Below are 7,963 nucleotides of genomic sequence, written 5' to 3' on the forward strand. Positions count from 1 at the left end.
AGCCCCCCGCTCGGTCCCCTCTGCTGGTGCTGCGTCCCCCATGGCCCTGTTCTGAAAGAGTGTGGGGAGAGATATCCCAGAGCAGTCAGCTGCATTCCCAGCTGTCACAGGCAGCACTCACCCCGCAGTTATTTGTTCCTCATCCCCCGTGCATATTCCGGAAAGCTCCTGGTCTGGACAAAGCTGAGCTCGTTTCGGAATTGCAGCCAGAATACAGATCTGGTGGTTCTGTGCTTTGCTGTTGAACTTTTGCTGAGCCCTCACTAGTGGCTGGTGAGAAGAGATCAGCACTTTCAGAGCCCCCCGCCCCTGCCAATTTACAGGAGAGATGTAACGGAGAGTGGAAGGGGAGGGCAAAACCTGTGCTGCCTCCCAGGCTGAGCCAATCCAGCTTTGGGCATCTGATCTGTGAGATAAATCCCCAGTCATTTTGCTCAGCCCTCAAACTAGCATTAAAAATTTTTTGTTCCTAAAAGCAGATTTCAACAGGCACTCCATAACAAAGCAGAGAACAGCCACACCCAAACAAGAAGTGCCTCCTCATCTCCAGTTTACAGTCAAACACTACACAAAACATCAGGAGATTTTTCATAACCTTATTGTCCTAATTAAACAGTGAATATCTAGAAATACCTCTACAAAAGGGCTTCTCCAGGGGGTAGCCTAAAATAATTAGGTGCAGTTTCTGTGAGGCGTTGTTCTAAGAAAATCAAGGATTTTCTCATTTTTTGCCTTTGCTAGTTCTGTGCCAGAGTAAAAGTGAAATTAAAGGAGTTCCCAAGTGCCTGATTATTGAAGCCCTCACTCTACCTAAGGTAACAGCCCTTCCCTCTGTGAACTGCAACTCAGCAACTGCTTCCAATACTTTGCCCATGGCTGGCAAGGACACTTTCAAAATGCCCTATAATGGCACAATTGAAAATAAGGAACAATTAAACTAGTTACATCAAAGGAATTCCTTTGGAGTGAAGTCACTGTGTGCATGATTAACAGGTAGGTGCAGTCCACTCCTTTTTTTTTTAAATTTATTGTCCTGAAGATCCCTTCACCACCTAACTCAATAGGTAAGTTCCTCCCAAGAAAGAGGAAACTATCTTCTGGTTATCAGGGCTAGGCATTATAAGCACACAGACCCTGAAACGTCACACAGGCAAATATAAGGAAATATAACAAAAAAAATATAAATACACAGCCTAAAAAATTATGGGTTTTCAAAGCTGGTACAGCACATTAAGATAACTACAGCAATGCACTCTGGAACAGGCACAGATTAAAATACAGGTGGAAGCCATCTGTGAACTTTAGAGGGCATTTTAGTCACCACAGCCAGAGTTAACAAACCCATCCTCCATAGGTATTACACACTTAACGAGATTCTAAGAGCAAAACCAAGTCTGCTCAACCATGTACATCTCACAGTGAAAGGTAGCAAGGAAGACAGAGTTTATTAGCAACTAGGATTTTCTTCCATAGTGACAGAAAGCAGAGTCGTAGGAAATAGCTCTAAAGTTTCAGAAACTGTGCTTTGTTTAACACAATAAAGTGGTTACTCAAGAACCATGTCACTGGTATAGAGAAAAATCCATACAGAAAATAAAAACCCAAAGCCATTAGCCCCTGATTCCCAGCAGAATTTGCAAGCTAAGCAAACTGAGGAGCACAGTTTTTTAAGCCTGCACAGCAGATTTTGCTCTCAGAACACAGAGAAACAACAGAGAGGCTTGTTCATCAGGCACAGCTCCGCAGCCAGTGCTGCTCTCACACTGAGCCCTAACAAAATGAAAGCTATAACTCTTAAGCTACAACAAATGCTGGGTTTCACCTACATGATGAACAAGTTCTCAGCCTACTTCCACTCAGGAAATACATATCAGAGCAAGTTTCATGGCAAAACAAAACCAAATTTTGTCTTCCACCTTTTTTTTTTTTTTATAAGCGAGAAATGCAATATTGGAGAACAAATGTATTTATCTTTTGCTTATTAAGAACCCCGTTATGATTTACCTGCACTAAAGACATTTATAGGCTCTGCATAAAATTCCTTAACTTGGCTAATAAGGCTCTCCAAGGTAACAGTTAAAATAGTTGCAACACCAATAAAAGGCGATATTCTCACACAACCCACTACTTACACATAAAGCCAAAGCAACATTACAGCCCATATCAACAATTCCTTGCAATTAGCACAATGAAAATGAATTTATTTGAAAACAAGGAAAACACCAATCTTACCTGCAGCATAAGAACAAAACTCCAGAAAGCTTCCATGAACTAAAATTCTCTTAACTCCACACGCTCTACACAACTCTCTTCCCAAACAACACCAAATTCTCTCTCAAAGAGACAGAAACCCTTCCTTGGTGGAAGTGAACTCAGCTGCCTCAGAGGCTATTTCTAATGCTTTGTTTTCCCCTATTGGTTGGGTTTGGGCTGAAATTCCCTATTGGTTAACAATCTCAGTAAGTGGGGGGCGGGGGCACCAGGGAAAGGTACAAAGATAAGGTCAAACTTTCTCCAGAAAATAACTTTTTGGGTCCTTCATGAAAATAATAACAATAGCACCTAAGTCTTGGGATCCTGTTAAAACCTAGTAGAGTGCCAGGTGCAGCATCTTGGTTCCTATGATATAATGGTTCCCATCCTCCTATTTTGCTGAGACTCTAATAACAGTATTTCTGCATCTTTTCCAACTTGCTCTCACATGTGTGTTTTGCACCTTACATTCCTCAAGCAAATGTAGTGTAGAATTAACAGATAAATAGCAAAAAGAATCTTCTCAAGACAGGTTGAACAGATTGCCTTGCCTTTACTTTGGGAATCAACGCTCTTCTGTTGCCATTGCATCTTCATATTTTGAAATCTTCCTATTCCTTTGCCTTCCTGTGGTCACAATTCAGAATGGAAGATTTTCAGAGTAGTTTTGAAGGATGCATTTACTTGAAAACTTGTTTTCATTTACCACATTTCTGCTTAAGAGATGAAGCTTATTCTAAAGTGTGTGCTTGACAAAATATCAGTTCTCTGTGTAAACACAAGGACACAGGTGGTTTCTGTTTCTAAAAAATTATAAATTAGGATTTTTCTTTTAATAAAAAACCCAGAGTTCTTTTTGTTACAGGCAAGTCTATACAAATATTTTCATTACAAAAAACAGGGTTGGGGTTTGTTTAATTAAATGATCTTTAATGAAAGCCCCTGAGCAGTAGAGGGCAGTGCTCATATACGACATTTACAGAATCTTGTAACCAGCAAATGTGTTGGGGATTTTTTTTGGCCTTAAAGAATTTATATATAATAAAATACACATAAAGATAATTGCACATTATCTTCTGCTCCACGGATCCTGTTCTTTCCAATTCTATGTTGATTTTTGAAGGATGTGTCCTAAAAACCTAAGATACAGAGTCAGCAGAGTCCCTCCTACAGAGGCTGTTTGGGGACTGCTGATGGGTTGTAGCAAATCACTTGTTAATTGACAAGAATGATTGATAATTCTGATCTTATGGAGCATTTTACAAGCAATGAACACATCTTGTGCTGCCTGTAACCATAGGTGATTTTGGGAGGTGCATAATTCCACCTCTTCTAGGTTAGCTCCCAGTGGGACTGTTAAAGAGGGAAAAGCTGGATAAATCTCAGAGGAGCTCAAAAGCATCTTCTAAGTTGATTGACATTTGACTGATTCTGGCAGGGATTATTCGGGGTTTTTTCCTTGTATACACAAGATTCTTTGACCTTAGAAGCTTCAAGACAGGTTTAAGGTTGGTTTTATGTAGGGCTACACCTGTGATTTTGGGGAGAATATTTCACCAACAAAGCAAAGCTCAGGAGGACTGGTGAGATAACCGTAGCAGTGACATCACGGCTGGTGCTGAGAGCAAGTAAAAATAAGTCACCATGTATAAATGATGGGGGGTTTATTTTGGCACACCAAAATTTGGAAAGAAAATAACATCTTCAGTAATGTGTTGCATGCAGCTTATACTCACCTTTTTTAGCAAGTCATATACATTTTTAGTTCCTTTTCAGAGGATTAAGGTGTCCTACTGAACTTCTGAATGCTTCTTAAAACGAAGAGTGTCATGAGCTAATGACAAACAAATGTGGGAATCAGTAAACATCAATCAGGAGTCCAGGATAGCTCAGTGATAATGATCAACAGTGCCATCACTAGACAATGATTTGAAACACTCGATGAAGAAAAGAATATAAACATAATTAATAAAAAATATGTTTACTAACATCAACCTCATTTGGAAGGAAAGCAATCAATAACTACAAGGGCCAAAACATAGCTGGAGACAGCATGATGAAGACCTTAAAAAAGCTGAAGTGAGTGGAGCTTTTGGAAAAACTCCAGCAGAATTCAGCACCTCTAACCTCGAGGTGCTTCAGAGCTGTAAGAGGATGAAGCTGTTCTGGGAGGTTTAGCTTGAGGAAGACTATTGTGCTTTTATCAATAAATTGGGAGTTTACTAAAGAGGTTTTTATAGCAGGGGGGAAAAGGTATCAGTTGGCATAAGTAAATAAACAAAGAGGCTGGAACACAAATAGAGGTGCCACAGCTTGCCACTGCAACTGGTGTGTAAAGGAGCTGGATATCAAGCTAATTTATGGCATAATTGCTATTCTCACTTGCTCAGAACCACTGTTAACCACTATGAAGGCGAGGATCTGTTTTTCAGAATAAAACATTCAGATCTTGTGATATAACTGCTTTCCAGCCTGAAGCAGAGTAGACAAAATCATTACATTGGTAGCTCCAGAAGCAGATGTTTGCTGCTGTTTCTCCATTTAGGGCCTTGCCTTCCCTCTTCTTGTTCCCTCTTCCTTGTCTGTTGTCCTTCAGCTTCCTTCACACTGAAGGGCCAGCTGGTCTCATCCTGCAGCAAAGCACCTGCACTCTCCTGCTCTCCAGGGAGTTGCTGTCACTGTTCCTGCCACAGTGAAATCCGTGAGGGTGCCTGTCTGCTCAGCTGCCCCCCAGTGCAGCGCTGAGGGACCAAAGCACATCGCTGGCTCTTGGCACAGAGCTCCACAACATCCATAAAACAACTCCACTGTGGACAAGCAAGAGCATCCAGCCCCGTGAATAACATTGAAAAGTGACTGGTCACCCCTGAGACAAACACAAAGTCATTCCCTTAGGGCAGAGCTCAGAAGTCTCGCTTTGCTGTTTCATCCAGCTCAAGGTTCTTTCTTTTCCCACAGCTTTACATCTAAAGGGATCTTCTCTGCCTGTCAATGTCTTCCTCACTGCACTCCTCTCAGGGGACGTTTCAATAACAATGAAAAACAAATGTAACACATTAATAATACTAAATGATTTATTGCCTCTAACATTAACAATCATTAATTCCAAAAAATGTTACTGTGAAGTAAATCATAGAATCACAAAATAGTTTGGGTTGGAAGGGACCTTAAACACTGTCTCGTTCCAACCCCCTGCCATGGCAGGGACACTTTCCACCATCCTAGGTTGCTCCAAGCTCTGTCCAACCTGGCCTTGGACACTTTCAGGGATGGGGCAGCCACAGCTTCTCTGGGCAACCTGTGGCAGTGCCTTACCACTATCTGAATAAAGAACTTCTTCCTAACAGTGAATCTAAATCTCTCCTTTTTTTACTTTAAAACCATTCCCCTTTGTCCTATCACTGCATGCTCTTGTAAGAAGTACACACACTATAAATACAGACTGCCAGAACTAACGTGCAGGTGAGTAACAGATACCCATCTTGTGATTTCCTAAGGATTCAAGTCTTTCAATCTCCTGCCCTAATTCTTTCTCCTGGCCTCCCCTACCATGTCATTTGATTGCCTCAAAACTTTAGGCATTGTAATAGCTAGGAATAGCTAAATGTAGCTTGCAACATGATTCATGAAAGTGCTTCAGATCCAGTCCTATTAATACACCAGCCCACAGAACAGAGCACAGTACATATCAAATGGAAAATATGCAAAGCACAGCAGATACTCAAATAATCAGTGGAGGAACTGGCCTTAAAATCCTGCAAACATGCTTCTTCCTTGGAATGAGGAAAACTGTTTCATAACTTCATTATTTCAGTGTGCAGCCTATTATAAAAGCTATTTCTGCTATTGAACAGTGGGTTGAAAACTGTTCAATGCTTTTTCCAAAGGTAAGTGTTTGTAGAAAACTCTTCCTTTTTTATTTCACTAACTGGCTTTTGGAGCTGAAAAATTTGAGTTCCTCTTTCAAGGTTTTTTTTTTTCCCCTCTTTATTTGGCTTTCTATCCCTTCCCATCTTTGCCAGTGAACATCAACATCATAAGGGAAAAAAAAAAGAAATAAAGAACAAACGCAAACCCCACCCATTATTTGTTGCCTTGTTTGTTTGTTTGTTTCCCACAACATTCTGAAAAATTGAAAAAAATAAAAATCTGTAAAAATTCAATGCTGGCCCAAATTGAATGAACTATTTTCAGTTTTCAGCAGATCACTGATTTAAAATCCAAAGAGCAAGTTGAGCGAATTACAGTTTTGGGAGAGAACTGTAGGGCTAAGTACAATTCCCACAGTGGGCAGCGAAAACATGAATGATATTCCCTTTCTTCCTCCCTTTTTAAGCAGTATCTGGCAGGTTTCCCCAGAGATCAGTTGTGCTGCTCCTTCCTCTCTGCTCCTGCCTCTCCCTCTCACTGACTTTGACCATTTCCTGATTCCTTCTGATTCTGACATGGAGGAGCCTCACATTTGGGCTCTATTCCCTCCATCTGCTCAGAGCCAGGAGGTACAGGAATGGAAGACACGTAGGCTCCTGTAAACTGAGAAACTACTCCCAACTGTCCACAAATAAAACTAACAGCTCCTCGGAAGAGACTGCGATCCACTCGTGACCAATGTACCTTCCACCATCCAGCCATTAAATTACCTTTACAGAAGGATTTGCCAGGCACTGTTATGACCCTAAGGGAGCTCATCCTGCTTTTTAAGTGGTGGAAAACCAGCCATCAAGAATCACAGCAGCAAGAGCGAGTTGCCAGCGATGAGGATCAAGAGGGAGACATGGGAGAGTCCTCGTGTTGCTCCGTTGAGCTCCTTGTCTTGCAGAGAACAGCCTGTGTGATGCTGATGTCAGATGGGATCTGTTCACAGGCCACACTCTTTGCATATGATTTCCCTCCTCACGTTTTCACAAACAATGTGTCAGCGGCACGAGAAAGGGGAGAGAGGAACAGATACAATTTCTCTGTGTGTCTGCTTTTATTCTCCACCCTAAAATGACAGAAATGAATGCTGGATCCCTGCGTTGGTAATGTTTCATGGGGGTGTGGGGTGCAGGAGGGAGATAATTCTAGCACAGCAATATTTTATTTTCCTCCCTGTTCACAGCAGAGAGGGCTGCATAAAATCCCTGTGAAATCTAAATTAAACAAACAGACAAACAAAATCCAAAAGACTAACAAAAGGATTCTGTAACTTACACATGAATTCTTCTGAGATTTCAGAGTCTTGGAACAGGAAGAAAAGGATGTGTGTCACTTTTTCTTACATTAGAGGAACATACCACCATATTTCTCTCAACAAAGCCAAAACCAAACCAAACCCTGTGCTACCTCCTGGGTTACAGCGTTACACTCCAAGAGTATTCTGAATTATATAATACATATATAAATATGAATACTGTCTTGTCTATATCCATCAACTGAGACTTCTTGTCTTACTTGTTTTATTCCTAAAAGATCACATGCTTTTCAACGGATAGACAATATCATTCTTAACATTACCGGGAAGACCAAATAATTCACATTTTCCTAATGCAAAAGAAAAATAAACTATTCCCACGACTCAGGTGCACACATGTATGTGTATGCCTGACATGCTGCCTTTGAGTTTAAATTAACAGGTACAGCCTCATAGCAGAGTCCCCTGTACCTTGGGGATGCTGGAGCAAACACAGTTCCAACATTCTGCCCACATGCACTCATGGTGAGGATGATT

Source organism: Empidonax traillii, unplaced genomic scaffold (assembly GCF_003031625.1).
Source record: "Empidonax traillii isolate 1590-97213 ecotype Southwest subspecies unplaced genomic scaffold, ASM303162v1 scaffold91:size2966241, whole genome shotgun sequence".
NCBI classification, from domain to species: domain Eukaryota; kingdom Metazoa; phylum Chordata; class Aves; order Passeriformes; family Tyrannidae; genus Empidonax; species Empidonax traillii.